This window comes from Leptopilina heterotoma, unplaced genomic scaffold, assembly GCF_015476425.1.
Source record: "Leptopilina heterotoma isolate Lh14 unplaced genomic scaffold, ASM1547642v1 Lhet_172, whole genome shotgun sequence".
In the NCBI taxonomy this organism is placed as follows: Eukaryota; Metazoa; Arthropoda; class Insecta; order Hymenoptera; family Figitidae; genus Leptopilina; species Leptopilina heterotoma.
In genome coordinates this window covers 6,409-20,789 of record NW_025110888.1, presented here as the reverse complement: position 1 = coordinate 20,789, position 14,381 = coordinate 6,409, and positions in this window count along the sequence as shown.

The window sequence follows — 14,381 nt, the reverse complement described above, 5'->3', positions numbered from 1 at the left end:
GTCAAGCTATTTAGGCAAAACTTAAGGGATGAAATTATTAACAAAAGGAAGCACAACGCTAGTTTCTCTACAAATAATATTGGCTGGTCCATTGACAATAAGCGTCTCATTTTCATCCGTGAACCACTCTCTATGTTGAATCGCAGAATTTATTCAGCAGCTTTAAACCTCAGGAAGAATGGCAAAATTAAATATTTATGGATAGCTGGAGGAAAGATTTTTTGTCGTCGGGAAGATGGAGCACTGAGATTGCAACTATCCAGTCTACAAGATTTGGACAAATTCAAGTAGCAATCATCGTTATGGCAACTTTCAATTGTTTTTTGATTTTTATGTTATCTTTCTGTTGGGAACTTTTTGACGTTTGGATTATATCTTTGTTTATGGTTTGATTGTCAAACATCTTATACGAGTAAGTTTATCATTATTTTTACTTCACTTTTTAATGAAAAATTGGTACTTCATGTTAATGTTATACATTTTTGTTTCTTTATTAATGAACATTATTTATTGATTGTTATTCATAAATATATGATCATTGCAAAGCAATTGCTTCAATCTTTAATATCTATTATTTTTCGTTATGTTTGTTTATTTCAATTTATTTGCAGAGTTTTATTGTTTATTGTTGAAACACGGCATTTTTATATTGTAAAAATGGACTTTCTCTCTCTACTTCTTTGGCTTTACTTGATTGTTTATTTATGTAAGATAAAATGGAGCCTTTGAATATTTGCCATATTAATGCTCAGTCTTTACGTGCGCATATACTTGAGTTTAGGGATTTTTTCAGTAGAGTTGAATATGACGTCATAGCGGTATCAGAGACATGGCTAACGCCATACGTAATGTCTGACTTAGTTGAACTAAATAATTATTTTCTTTTCCGTAGAGACAGAGAGATGCGCAGAGGTGGAGGAGTTTGCTTATTCGTGAAAAAGAGTTTAAGGTGTTCTATGGTGAGTGCGAGTATTGAGGGATCACATCCTACAGCCGAGTTTCTTTTTATAAAATTACAGTCACAGCTTGACGATGCATTAATAGGAGTGGTATATAAGCCACCGAATGCATCCTTCGGATGTGAACTGGAGAACCAAATATTTTCTTTGTTTCAGAATTTTAATAATGTTATAATATTAGGAGACTTTAATTGTGATTTGAATATTTCTTCACCTTTAACTAATTACCTAACCTCTATGGTATATTCATCAGGTTTGTTTATTGTGCCACACAGCTCGACTCACCATTTGATCAACTCTAGCACAAGAATTGATGCAATTTTTGTTAGTGATATTGATAGGGTTATCTCTCATGATCAACATCCGGTACCTTTCTTATCTAGTCATGATTTAATAAGTATTAAATTTGACATGGAAGTTTCTGATTCATATTCACATCAATTTAAATTTATTCGAAATATAAATAGCATTCCCAAGGATGAATTTCTTGCACACTTGGCTGATTATGACTGGACGGCAATATATTTTTAACAAGACATTAACGTTAAGGTACGGATGTTGACTTCATTTTTGACTTCAGCATTCGATGTGTTTGCCCCATGTCGTCCGCCGAGAGTGAGGGGGAAATTCATGCCTTGGATGAATGACGAAATACGACAATTAATTAAGAAAAGAAATAAATTGCGTCAATTGTTTAAGAGAACAAAAAAAAATATTGATCAAATTAATTTTATAAAAATTCGTAACTTAGTTAAAACGAAAATCAGGGATGCACACAATAGATATAATTACAATACTATTAAGACCAATGTCAAATCTGAAAATATTTGGCACATCTTAAGAAAACTGAATCTCATATCAAATAAAAAAAAAGTAACTGATAATAGCTTTCAAGCAAGTGAATTCTTAAATGTTTTTTCGCAATCTCCTATCTCGGTTCCCTGTACCTCTGAGCGTTTGCCGGTCAATAATGAAATTTTTGATGAAAATAAATTTTTCTTTTCGGATATTGATCATGTTACATTATTTAAAAGCATAGATTGCATTACAACTAATGCTATGGGACATGATTATATATCTATGAAGATGATTAAATTGGCACTTCCTGTTATTTTTCATCACGTTTTACATATTTACAACTATTCCTTGCAAACTGGAACTTTTCCTGAAATTTGGAAGATGAGTACTGTGCACCCTATTCCTAAGATTTACAATCCTAAAAAGCCAACCGATTTCCGTCCGATCTCAATAGTGTGTTCTCTCGCAAAGCCGCTTGAAAAAATAGTATGCACCCAGATTGATAGTTTTTTAAATGTGACTGGTTTATTTGATCCTTTACAATCTGGCTTTCGTTCTAAGCATAGTACTTGTACTGCACTACTAAAATTTACAACAGATCTTGAGCTCGCTTTGGACATGAAGTTTGTTACAGTCGCTGTTTTCTTTGATTTCTCTAAAACAAAAAAAGTGTGGTTATTTCTTCTTATCTATTTCATGATTCCCTTCGGTGAATCATGGGTTTTTGATAAAAAAAGCTTTTTTCTCATGACATGTCTAGATCGGTTTGTAACTGGTTTGAGTCTTATCTGGATGATAGACTACAGAGAGTTGTGGATGGGAATGGAGATTTTTCCGAATGGGGCAAACTTGAATGTGGTGTACCTCAGGGAGCTTCATTGTCATCCTTACTCTTTAATTTGTTTATCGCGGATCTCGGTGTTGACCTTAAGTTCTGTAAATACCATAAATATGCTGATGATTTTAAAATTTACCTATCAGGTCCATTGTCATTGCTCCCTGAACTTATTCAAAAGGTTCAAATTGATATTAATTATGTTGTTAAATGGGGAATTGATAATGGACTTGCTCTTAACCCAGATAAGACTCAGGCTATGATAGTTACAGCAAATAGAGGTATTTCGGTGCAGGATTTATCATCACTACCGCCTCTATTAGTAAGTGGGGTTCCAGTCACATTTAAAGAAAAAGTTAAAGATCTTGGTGTAACGTTAGATAAAAATTTAAACTGGAGCGATCATATTTCTGAGATTACGCGCAAAGTGTTTATAGTACTCCAACAGTTAAATAGAAGTAGGGAGTCTCTACCTATTGCGACAAGAACGTTATTGGTTAAATCATTAATTCTTCCTATCTTTGATTATTGCTGCCCTGTATATAACGGAATTTCAGATGATTTGAATACTAAACTCGAGAGAGCCCTAAATGCATGTATACGTTTTATTTTTGATCTGCGGAAGAGTGAGCATATTACTCAATATAGAGTAAAGGCGGGTTTATTGAATGTCGCGGCCAGAAGACAACTGTTTATTGGAAATTTACTTTATTCAATATTTAAAAGTAAAACACCATCTTATTTGTATGAGTTTTTTAACTTTAAAAACTTAGAAGAGTCAACATATAATAGATTACGAGAGAGAAAGTCAATTTTAAAAGTGCCTGCACATAGAACTAGTAAAATGCAAGCATCGTTCATTGTTAGAAGTGCTAGGTTGTGGAATAAATTATCCATTGAAGTTAGAAATGTACCAACTCAATTAATATTTAAGAAGATATTTTTCAAATTGTTATTTAATAATAATAGTAAAATACTAGATGTAACTTATTGGTAATATATATTTTTTTTCTCCTAATTTTTTCTTTTATTTTCCATAAAAAGTTTTTTTGTATATATAAAGTATTGTTAATTGAGCGATGAATATATTTTTATAATTTTTTCTTTTCTTTTCTATAAAAAGTTATTTTTTATAATATATAAAGTATTGTGAATTGAGTGATAAATGGATGATTGATTGAGTTCTAGATTATATAACTTTCTACTCAGCTATGTACTATGTATTGTTCCTTAGAGGGCTCCTTAGCCCTAGGAACTTATGTTATTAAATAAATAAATAAATAAATAAATTTCAAAAAATTGAAAAAATGCAAATTTCTTTAATTTTTGTCAAATTGATATGACACTTTTTGTAGCTACTTTTTAATATAAATACAACTAATTTTCTCTATAAAAATGAAATATAAATAATTAATTTGAATTTTTAAGCCAAAATCATATTTTTGATTTTCAACCACTTTTAATTAGTTTTTTTCAATATTGTTTAATTTTTTATGAAGTTGGTATTAATATCGGTTAATGTTTTAAAATTTTAAATTACATTCATTACATTTATTTTATTAACAACTTTAGAGTCATGAATTTGATGTCTATTACAAATTTTCTAAAATCAATTAACGTGAGTTTGCAAATAATTTGTGTATTGTTATTGTAATGTTTTAAGTTTGGAAATTTCATAGCATGTATTTTCATATTTCATTTAACGTAGAAAATAAAATATATATGTATATGTTCAATATAAATGGTACAGTAAAAGCATCAATAAAACTGAAATTTAACTTCAGCGCACTGAGAAAACTGGAGAGTCATATTCAGAGGTTCAAAAAGTGTATGTTTCCTTTGCTTATGAAGAGAGTTAAATAGTCCTTCTAAAATAAATTTTGAATTGATGATGGAAATCTACTTGTATATTCTCTCCCACATTATATCTGAGGGTTAAAAGTTGCGCAGAAAATGTGTACGATCTGATGCGCGCGAAATTATTTTTCTGACATTTTATGTTTTAATTTAGGGGTTAGGTTGCCATATTTATTCATTTCGCGCCGGATAAGGAAGGGATTTCTCAAGATGGTTAATTTGTCCCTCTGTTATAAACTCATTTTCCCTCCAAGAGAAATGGTACAAATATCTGTCAATGGTGTATTTGAACATTTAGATTGTTATCTAATAGCTAACTCTCAAATATGAACGATTTGTCCCTCCAGACTCTACATAACTCCAAAAGCTGGTGGAAAATTAGGATTAATTTTTAATACATTAATTAAAGCTCGGTGGGCGGACCAAGGGTACTTGGTTCGCGCCCATTAGCCTGGGATTTTTCCGGCACGTGAGATAATCTGAGCGGGAGGTTTGACGTCGAGGTATAATGATCTGCACCACGGAGTAATAATAAGGAGACTGCTCTCCAGCGTATCCCCTAGTCAAACTGGTGCCAGATTTCTGCCTTGGTTCACTGAGTAGTAATGACTTTTAAAAAATAACGCGCATGTGCAGTTTGCAACTATCTTCGTCACTCTTGAAAGAACGATGAGAGAGATAATTATTTTGACGTGCGAGTTGGAAAGTGTGGTTATGTTTTACTGTTGACAATATATATTATACTATTAAATAATATTAATAAATTGTAATATAGGAAATGTGTGAGTAGATATTAATTATATTAGCATTATAGCGATTATAGCATTATATTATATTGTATTCATTCACTTTATCATACAAAGAAAATAATTACTCCGGTTCGACAAAAATAATCTTTTTATTAATATCTACTCACACCTATATTACAATTTATTAATATTATAATATATTGTACTTACTCTTCTCTTTGCAGTTTGTTAATCAATATTTTTTCTTATTTAAATGTTGATTTTCCCGTATAGTTGCTGTTGTCAACAATAAAACATAACCACACTTTCTAACTCGCACGTCAAAATAATGATCTCTCTCATCGTTCTTTCAAGAGTGACGAAGATAGTTGCAAACTGCGCATGCGCTTTATTTTTGAGAAGTCTTTACTACTCAGTGAACCAAGGCAGACATTTGGCACGGTATCTCACTGGTAGTACAGTCTCCTTATTATTACTCCGTGATCTGCACTGTCGATTATTGTCCAGTACACACCGTTAAAACTCGGCTGTCGATAAACCGGTTGTACTCAGGAGAGGTTTTCTACAGTTTCCCTCTTCTCTGGCGAGAAAACCCATTGACGGGTGGTCCAGGCAAATGCGAGTACTCCTAACCTCAAAAAGTCGTTCTGTAGAAACGCAAAAAGTAGTTGGTATATAAGAGTGTGTGTTCTGACAGTTGGCCTAGCTTCAAGTCATTTAAGAAAAAAAAAAAAAAAATACTACAAACGCATAAAGTACTACAAACTGACAAATACTGTTCTGTAAATATGAATTACACTGGAGCTTCACTTATTTTCAGTCTCACTTATTTGTAGTCGCACTTATTTTCACCATTTCCAGTCTCACTTATTTTCAGTTAAAAGGTTCTCCGTGCGTTCTCATTGGTTGATGTTAAAAGAATCCACCAATCAAATCAACTCGAATGTTACGTTTCAGGGTGAAAATAAGTGCGACTTTGCCTTTCAGTTTGTTTGGACTTAGTGAAAATAAGTGAAGCTCCAGTGTAGTTGAAAATAGTATTTGATAGGAAAAGTCATTTACTGATTCAAAAAGTAATATTTTTCTAATGAAGTAGTTAATGTAACTAATTATTAGTTTTTCCCAATCAAATTAAATTCCCGATTGATAGACACCTCTTCAAATATATTAGTAGAAACTAAAACCCGTCGAAGACGGGTACGACAGCTAGTAAATTATAAAACTAAAGATTACTTTTTATTTCAACAACGAAAATAAGTTAACATTATGAACTCAGTTAATAACCTGGGTATACTCTTTCAAGAAATTTATATCTTGATCATTGAAAGTTGAGACGTTTTTTTAAGTCATAATCCTATGAAGAATTGAACGATTTGATTCTAAAACATTATTGAGGACATAAACTGAATCATATAATGAATTCCATCGCGTTACAGTAGGTATTGTTAATCTTTTTTCTATTCCTTAGTGTATAGCATCTGCTGCAATTGTGCTATGATTAGGCAAATTCCAAAGTGCTCGGGCCTTTGCCATAGAGGGCCTGAATGCTTTTTTGAAACTTGCATCCAATAATGCAACATCTGCATCCTTACTAACCACTAAATTTAGCGTATGAGCAGCACATCTCATATGTGCTGGCAAATCAATTATCAGATTGTCCATTGCCATGTAAAGTTGCGTAAAAATGGCATTCCGCAAATATTTTAAAATGAGAATAATGATATGCAAGATTGTTAAAACTGTTCTCATTCTTATATTGCTCTGCTGCTCCATCAGTAATATATATCTTATTTCTGTTCTGTGATAAACTTCTTAATAAATAAATTTACTGCATTTGAATTGTGATTAAGATCTTCCGAAATCAGGATGAAACATTCATGTTCAAGTTTATATTCATCTACATAATACACAACGAAAGGATGTAATGTGATTTGTTCCTTGGACTAATATTGACTTTGTGTCGCGTCTTGAATTATAACCGAATAATTTTTCTAAAAATCTTTTTTGCAGAAGAATTTCCCAGGTTTAAAAAAATTTTCCAAATCAGAAATATATTTATTTTACTCCGTAGTAATAAAGTCATGTTTTAATAATAATTGCAAATTTGTCAAAACCTTTTTTAGTAAAATCGTTAACAGCATTGGCACATGTTAATAAAGCAGTTCTGTCAGTTGAAACCCATCTCTCTTCTATATGTATCTGTATCTATGTAATGATTATCAAATACAATCCACACTCGAGAATCAACTTCAACAATTTTAAAAAGAAGTGTCTCTTTCGATATAATAGCATAAACATCATAATCATCTTTATCTAATTTTACAGATTCAGTCACACTTCTATTGAGTGCATTATCACATTCTTCTCTAGTCACAATCATTGAAGAAATTAAAAATTTGTCAGAGGACTCCATTTTACTCATTATTGTCAAAATTTTTTTCTTATCGAGATGATCTACAACAATTAGAAATAATATGCTACAAGAATTTTTGAAAGCGTTTTGTTGTTTTTTAACTGATTCAAAAGTTTTATTTGAAAAAATCGTTGATATCTCACTAGAACTTGGAGGAATATAACTTGACTGCAGAATTTTTATAAAATCTTTTTTCCTTTTCACTAACTGTGTCTAAGAAAGTTTTAATGTTTGACTGACGTGGATTATAGGTTTTCTTGAAAGAAAGAGTCCTGTGATTAATATTATTTTACACTTGTAAAATCTAATAACAGAGGTAAAAAGTTAATAAATTAAAGAAATCTATAAAGCACATTATCATTTTTTAATTATTAACTAAATAGTAAAATTGGTTAACTGAAAATATCTTGTAAATTGTATGGAAACTTACAGAATTATTATTATCCTCTTCTAATCTTCTACTGATTGGGGGTCATTCGCCCGACTGCTTATTCGCCCGATTGACATTTGCTAGAAAGAAAAGTGTCCGATTCCAGGCGCCCGATACCTTTTGCCCGAATTTGAAAGCCCGACTTTATTTTCCAGGATACGAATGTAATTTATCGGTCTGGGAGTTCCCGCAATTCTTCCAAAGATTGGGGATTCAGGGGCAAATCTTTTCGTCGATAATGTCTTAATGTTTTTTTAGATTATTTCACTCGGAAAGTTTACTCAGTACTTCTGGGCCAAACGGACTGAGTTCTGTACGCAAAATCTGGTAGAAAGAAAAAATCAAAATTATTCGTAATAACAATAATAATAATTGTTGTATTCTTTTGTTGAACTCTTTATTTCACACTAAATTAACTATACAAGAGATAAAATTCGTAGTACAAAACTATTAACAATTATCAATTGACAAATACTCTTCGACGTGGGTTTGAAGGACAGCTACTTGCTTCTTGCGCACTCGAACTCAACTTTTACACTGAACTCACTGCGAAAATTATCCTTAGAGGTATTCCGTAGCCCACGCCCCCATCATAGGATAAGGGTGGGGACAAAACCCGCAGGTAGGGAGCGAAGATTCGAACAGGAATAATTTATTTCCCGAACAATAATAATAATACTAATTTATTAAATGAAATAATGAATAAATAACGAACGTCTTAAATAGTAAAGAAATTATTATTATTTTTAACCTGTGCCAATGTAAGCTCAGGATGTTCTCCCGCTGTTCGTTTAAGATTGTTCTCTACGATTTCGGCTTTAGCCTCCTCTGGATCGGCAGGGTGACTATGTTTGAAATCTTTTAAAACAGTCAATCCATCTTCGCCTGGAATTGTTACAACTCGAGCTTTACATTCGCCGCGACGTAACTTTCTACATGCGCAATTGAATTCTCCATTTGGTCCTTTCTTCGATCTTACATGTACGAAACCTTTACAAATTAAATGGTTATTGACAATTCAAGGTCCGGAAGCATCTAAATCCATTTTCACAAAAAAATTTGGAGAAAAAAACGACAAATTTTGAAAATGATTTCACTACGAATTTTGAATCGAATGACTGAAGTTTGTTTGTTTATATGTGAAGATATGCACTTATGAGAAGACGATCGATGTAACCATGAAATTGACAATCGGGCAAAATTTATTGTCGGACGCCTGGAATCGGGCATTACGAGTCGAGCAAAAGAAATTGTGTTAATGTCCAGACGAGCTAAGAAATATACGGGCTATAGGAGTCGGCCGAATGGTCGGGAACCTCTTCTACTTCATTTGCAAGGCGTTCTAAACTTTCATTAACAGAAAAACTCATTTTAGAAATGTCGTTATTTGTATTTTCTTGTAAACTCATTTCTTCTGAAGGCATAGTCACTGGAACTGCACAAACTTTTCTAAAAATTAGAAATTATTTTATGTTATTTAGTGAAATTAAAACTGCCTACATTATTTAAGTTTTTATACTTACCTATGAGTCTTTAATCTCTCTATTGCCGTATTTTTTAATGCATAATTGCACAAAGCACATATATTACAATATTCTTGCCATTTCATCCTTTTTTGAAATGTAGCACAATTCATTCCACTGATTGTGCTTTGGCCTCCTACTTTCACTCATATTATTTTATTTTTACAACGATCGTTAACTGAACTGACATGAAAATTGTAAATTCAAAGCCGTTCAAAACAAGCAGATTAAAGGTATAATTTCTTCTTGATATTTCTTTATGATTTCAGATTTCTTCATGTATAATTTCGTTACGTCTTTCCATTCAGTTTCTTCTCAAAGTTTTTTAAAATTTTATTAGCATTTTTTAGTAAAGCAAAGTGTTCAGCAAACTATATATTAGTTTCTTCGCAACTCATTTCCGCTAATTCTTGAGCAAAAATGCCTTGAAAGCATCAAAGACGTATAAAAAATTATTTTGAGGAAAAATACTTATTTTAGAATGTTTTAGCACATAATGCATTTTAAATAAAAGCACATCTGGTAAGTGGTGGGGCTTTTTTCTTGCGCATGTCAATCACTCAAATCAACTGCTTATGTGTTCTTTGAACACATTACATATTTTCTTACTATTCTTCACAGGGGCATAAGGTAAAAACGGTAGATAATTAATAAACAATTTGCGTGATATAAGATTGTCAAATGTAATTTTTTTAAATTTTACTCCATTAAACTTTTTTAATGAAAAATAAAAAGAACTCGAAGTGTTATATATAGTGTCACACAACACTATAAGTGAATTATCAGATTCAGAAGATACACTTGATTTTGAATGCACTGATGAAAATAACATTTCAGAATTAAATATTGTACATGAAGATGAAATTAGAGCTTCTTCATCTGTCGACAGTAATATTTCATTATAAAACCGTTTGCTTCAAAATACTAAGGCTGAAATATGGGAAGAATTAAAAATGGTTGGTCTTCAAATCTTCATTATATTCAAAATATTCAATCAAAATTGGTTTTACATTCAAATAATTAAAAATAAACTTTTAATCAAGATAAATCTAACACGAACCCAACCTATAATTTGTTTGCTTCTTAGGTACCTTTCTTGGGAGCGCATCACATATTGATAAGTAAAATTTATCAAATTTAAAGTACGAATAGTGATTTTTAAAAGGGTTTTCACGAGCTATAAGTTGGAGATGAAAAAAAGTTGTTTTCTTTCAATTTGACCTTGAAATTCAAGGTCAAATTCTTAATTTCAATATATCTCAAAATCGGTGTTTTTTATTTTTTTTCTAACCTATCCCAATCGAAAGCTTACCTTTTTTTCTATAAGCCATGTAAAAATCAGAGTAAGACCATGGAACATTTTGGAGAAATTAATTTTAAATTATCATTTTCTATATAAAATAATGATAAATTATTATTTTCCTCAAAAATCTTCATGGTCCCACTCTGATTTTTACATGGCTCATAGGAAAAAAGGTCACCTTATTATTATTAATAAGTATTACTTAGGATTCCGTCAGAGTTATGTAAACATTATTTGACAGATTCTTACAAATTCACGCGTTCTCTACAATGTACATTGAACGCAAACACATCCATACATTGTAAGCAGCTAAACGAGATTTGCAATGCATTGCCGAGTGATTGACAAAGATTGTGTTCTTTGCGCTCGCGTTCAGTGACAGAGTTTGACGGACTTCAACAAAATGCGCGTGAATTCCAAAGACTCCCATTGAATCCCAGTGACTCCAACTGAATCCAAACGGAATTTCCAGTGTATCTTACCGAATCTCAACCGTATAAAACTTTGAAACTAATCGGAAATATCTTGTAGAATTATACTGGAATGATTACTTACCAAAACTAAAATTAAATGATAAATGAACCGTGAAGTATCAAATTCTTTGCAATTATCTTTAGAAACCAAGCAGAAATTCAGTTGTTTAAGGAAGAATAATAATGTTATTAATTATAATAATATTATTATTAATTAATTAATTATAATAATTAATAATAATAAACAGAAATATTATTTATAAAATTATTCTAGTAAATTAATAATTATAATAATTATAATTATTGTTAATAATTATAATAATATTATTATTAATTAATTAACTATAATAATTATTAATAATAAACAGAAATATTATTTTGACGTGAGGGATTTTTCCTCACTTTTAATTATTTAATCGATCCGGAAAAATTAGCGACCTTACGGTATTTTCACCGTAGGTGGCGCCTGTTCTCGGCCACTTACCGGTAAAGCTATGCAATTTTCCATATTAATTACATGAAGTGCTGTGTGGTGCGCATAAGCAATTCGTGCGAATATGACTTCGCTCAGTGCGTAGATATAAGCGGATCACCGAATTATGTACTTCGACAACCGTACCCGACCTCTCATTGCCTGGAGGGGGAGGTACCGGTTTGAGCTAAGAAATAAAGGCTATACTTGAAATTACTCAAGTCGGCTTATTTTTCTCCTATACCCATTTTTCCATCTTCCATGCTACGAGACTCGACTAGCAGCCAGAAGGAGAAGAAAGGAGGAAAGGAAGGAAGCTATTCTCCAGCCGCCCTGGGTCCCCCACCGCCTGCCTGACAAATATCTCCTAACCACGATGTCAGCAGCAAGGCCCCCATCGTCCGCCTCACTGCCACATTCGACCTCCCCCGCTCAACGTCGATACCAAAATTCAACCTACATCGCAGCATTGAGGGTTGCGTAGGTTCCCCATACAGTTTCCCATAAGGGTTAAGTTTCACTTTCCTTAAATTCTCGCGGGTCAACCGGCCACCCTTAAAATATAAAATTTTCAATCTGCCCCTTTAATAGTTTCACAGCACTCTTTTGTGAACAAAATTTGACGAGAATTTCCCTACCCGTAAAAAAGGGAAATTCGCCCATGTCAAAATGGCGCCCAACGTGGGGCCCGAGTTAAAAAAGTTACTTTTACCCACCCTGCTTGTCTCAAATGCTCTTCTCGAAAGAAATGAATTTTTCTTTTCTTAAATGTTCTCTCGTGAAGAATTTAATTTTTCTTCTTTCAAAACCGCCCCCTGTGGCTTCTAATTATTTTTAAAAAATATTCTTCCCCCTGTGGAAAAATTTCTAAGTCACCCTCTCCTGTGGGACTTAGCTCAAAATAAAATTCCAATCACTCCCTGTGGTGCAAATTGATAAAAAAATAATTTTTTTTTCTTTCCTCTCCACCCTGTGGAGTTTTTCTTCTCTTAAACCTCCAATGGTCCAGACCAATTAAATCGGGTGGCGCCCTCCTTTAAACATTTTTTTTTCATTTTATAACGGGACTTTTAAATAGAAAATTAAATAATAAATTAAAGAAGATAGCTATTGCATCGTAGTCCCGAAATTCGATATTTTACCAACTCTAAGTCGCGACTAAACTCTAAAATAAACACACAAAAAGGTCTCAACAAAACAACGCTAACAAAAACGAAAGACAAATTAAAATAAAACAAAGGGAGGAACTGCTGAGAACACGATCGACGATGCATCGATCTCCAGTCAAAAATAAAATCAAACCTGCGATGAAAACCCTCGCCAACAACCAACGGCGTCCTTTCTGCAACGGCTTTCCGGCGACTCCAAAGAAATAAAGTTCAGAAAGACTCAATAAAACGCTTAAAAATTCACTAAATTATTATAACTTTATTTTAGAAAATTAAATTAAGAAAAATACAATCGAAATTTATAAATCAAAATTTAATAAAAATTAATATAAAATCTTAAGAAATGCTCAATTTGGAAAAACTCGACCAGCTCGTAACACTTGCTTCCGAATAATGATTTCTTAATTTATGAACTGGAACCACGAACTTCTCAGAAGCCTGCATTCAATCTCGCAAAATCCTCTCCGTCCAATCCTCGCCGAATTTTCATAAATCAACTCCCTTCCATCAATGAAACACCTGTAAGAAAGGGGGAAAAAGGGTCGCTACTCGTCGTTGGATGTACTACGTCACATCGAACATGCGCAACGTTAGATTCAACTAGTCTCTAAGCAAAACGAACACCCGGCTCGCAACGACACTATAGCAAAAACAGAAAAACTGCGACAGACAGAACGACCACGAGAGAGAAACCACTCTCACTCACTATAGCAAACGAACGAGGAAAGTCTCGGTCTCTAAAATTATTATAAGTAACGATTCACATCGTTACAATCCCCTTCCCTAGGCCAAAGTTATTACCAATAATTTTGCCGAAAAGAAAAGAAAATTCAAAAATTCACACAGCATGAAAAATAATCTCTCGGTCACTACTTCAAAGGAAAAAGATCTCCGCTCGACTGAGTTTCCTCTGAAAACTGACTCTCCTTTACCAGATTAGGAAAGAACACAAAATAAAACACAAAAAAAAACTCTAATTGACTCGTTTATTTCATTTCCTTCAAAGGCAAATTACAGCACATCACTGCTGGCTCTCCCAAAATTTGATCTTGATTTCCCGCGCCATCTCAGGTGGAAGATCTCGGACAAACCTCTCGAGACTCATAATCTGCTCCATGAGAGGCCTCGTTTCCACCGAACCGCGGCTAGTACTAGGCTGAGGGCCAAGACGATCCCCCAAAGGTGCAACAAGACGGCCCCGGGCAGAAGGGATTCCAAATGCACACGGGACACGATCACTAGAGGGGGGTGACTCACGCCGGTCACTACCACGACGCTGCCTCCAATAAGCATCTCGACAACGAGGGCAATTCGACATTCGCACCTCCCTACGGCCACAATTATTACAGAAAGTACCCAAGGGCCTGGTGCAATTACGGAGGCGATGCCCTCGCTGCCAA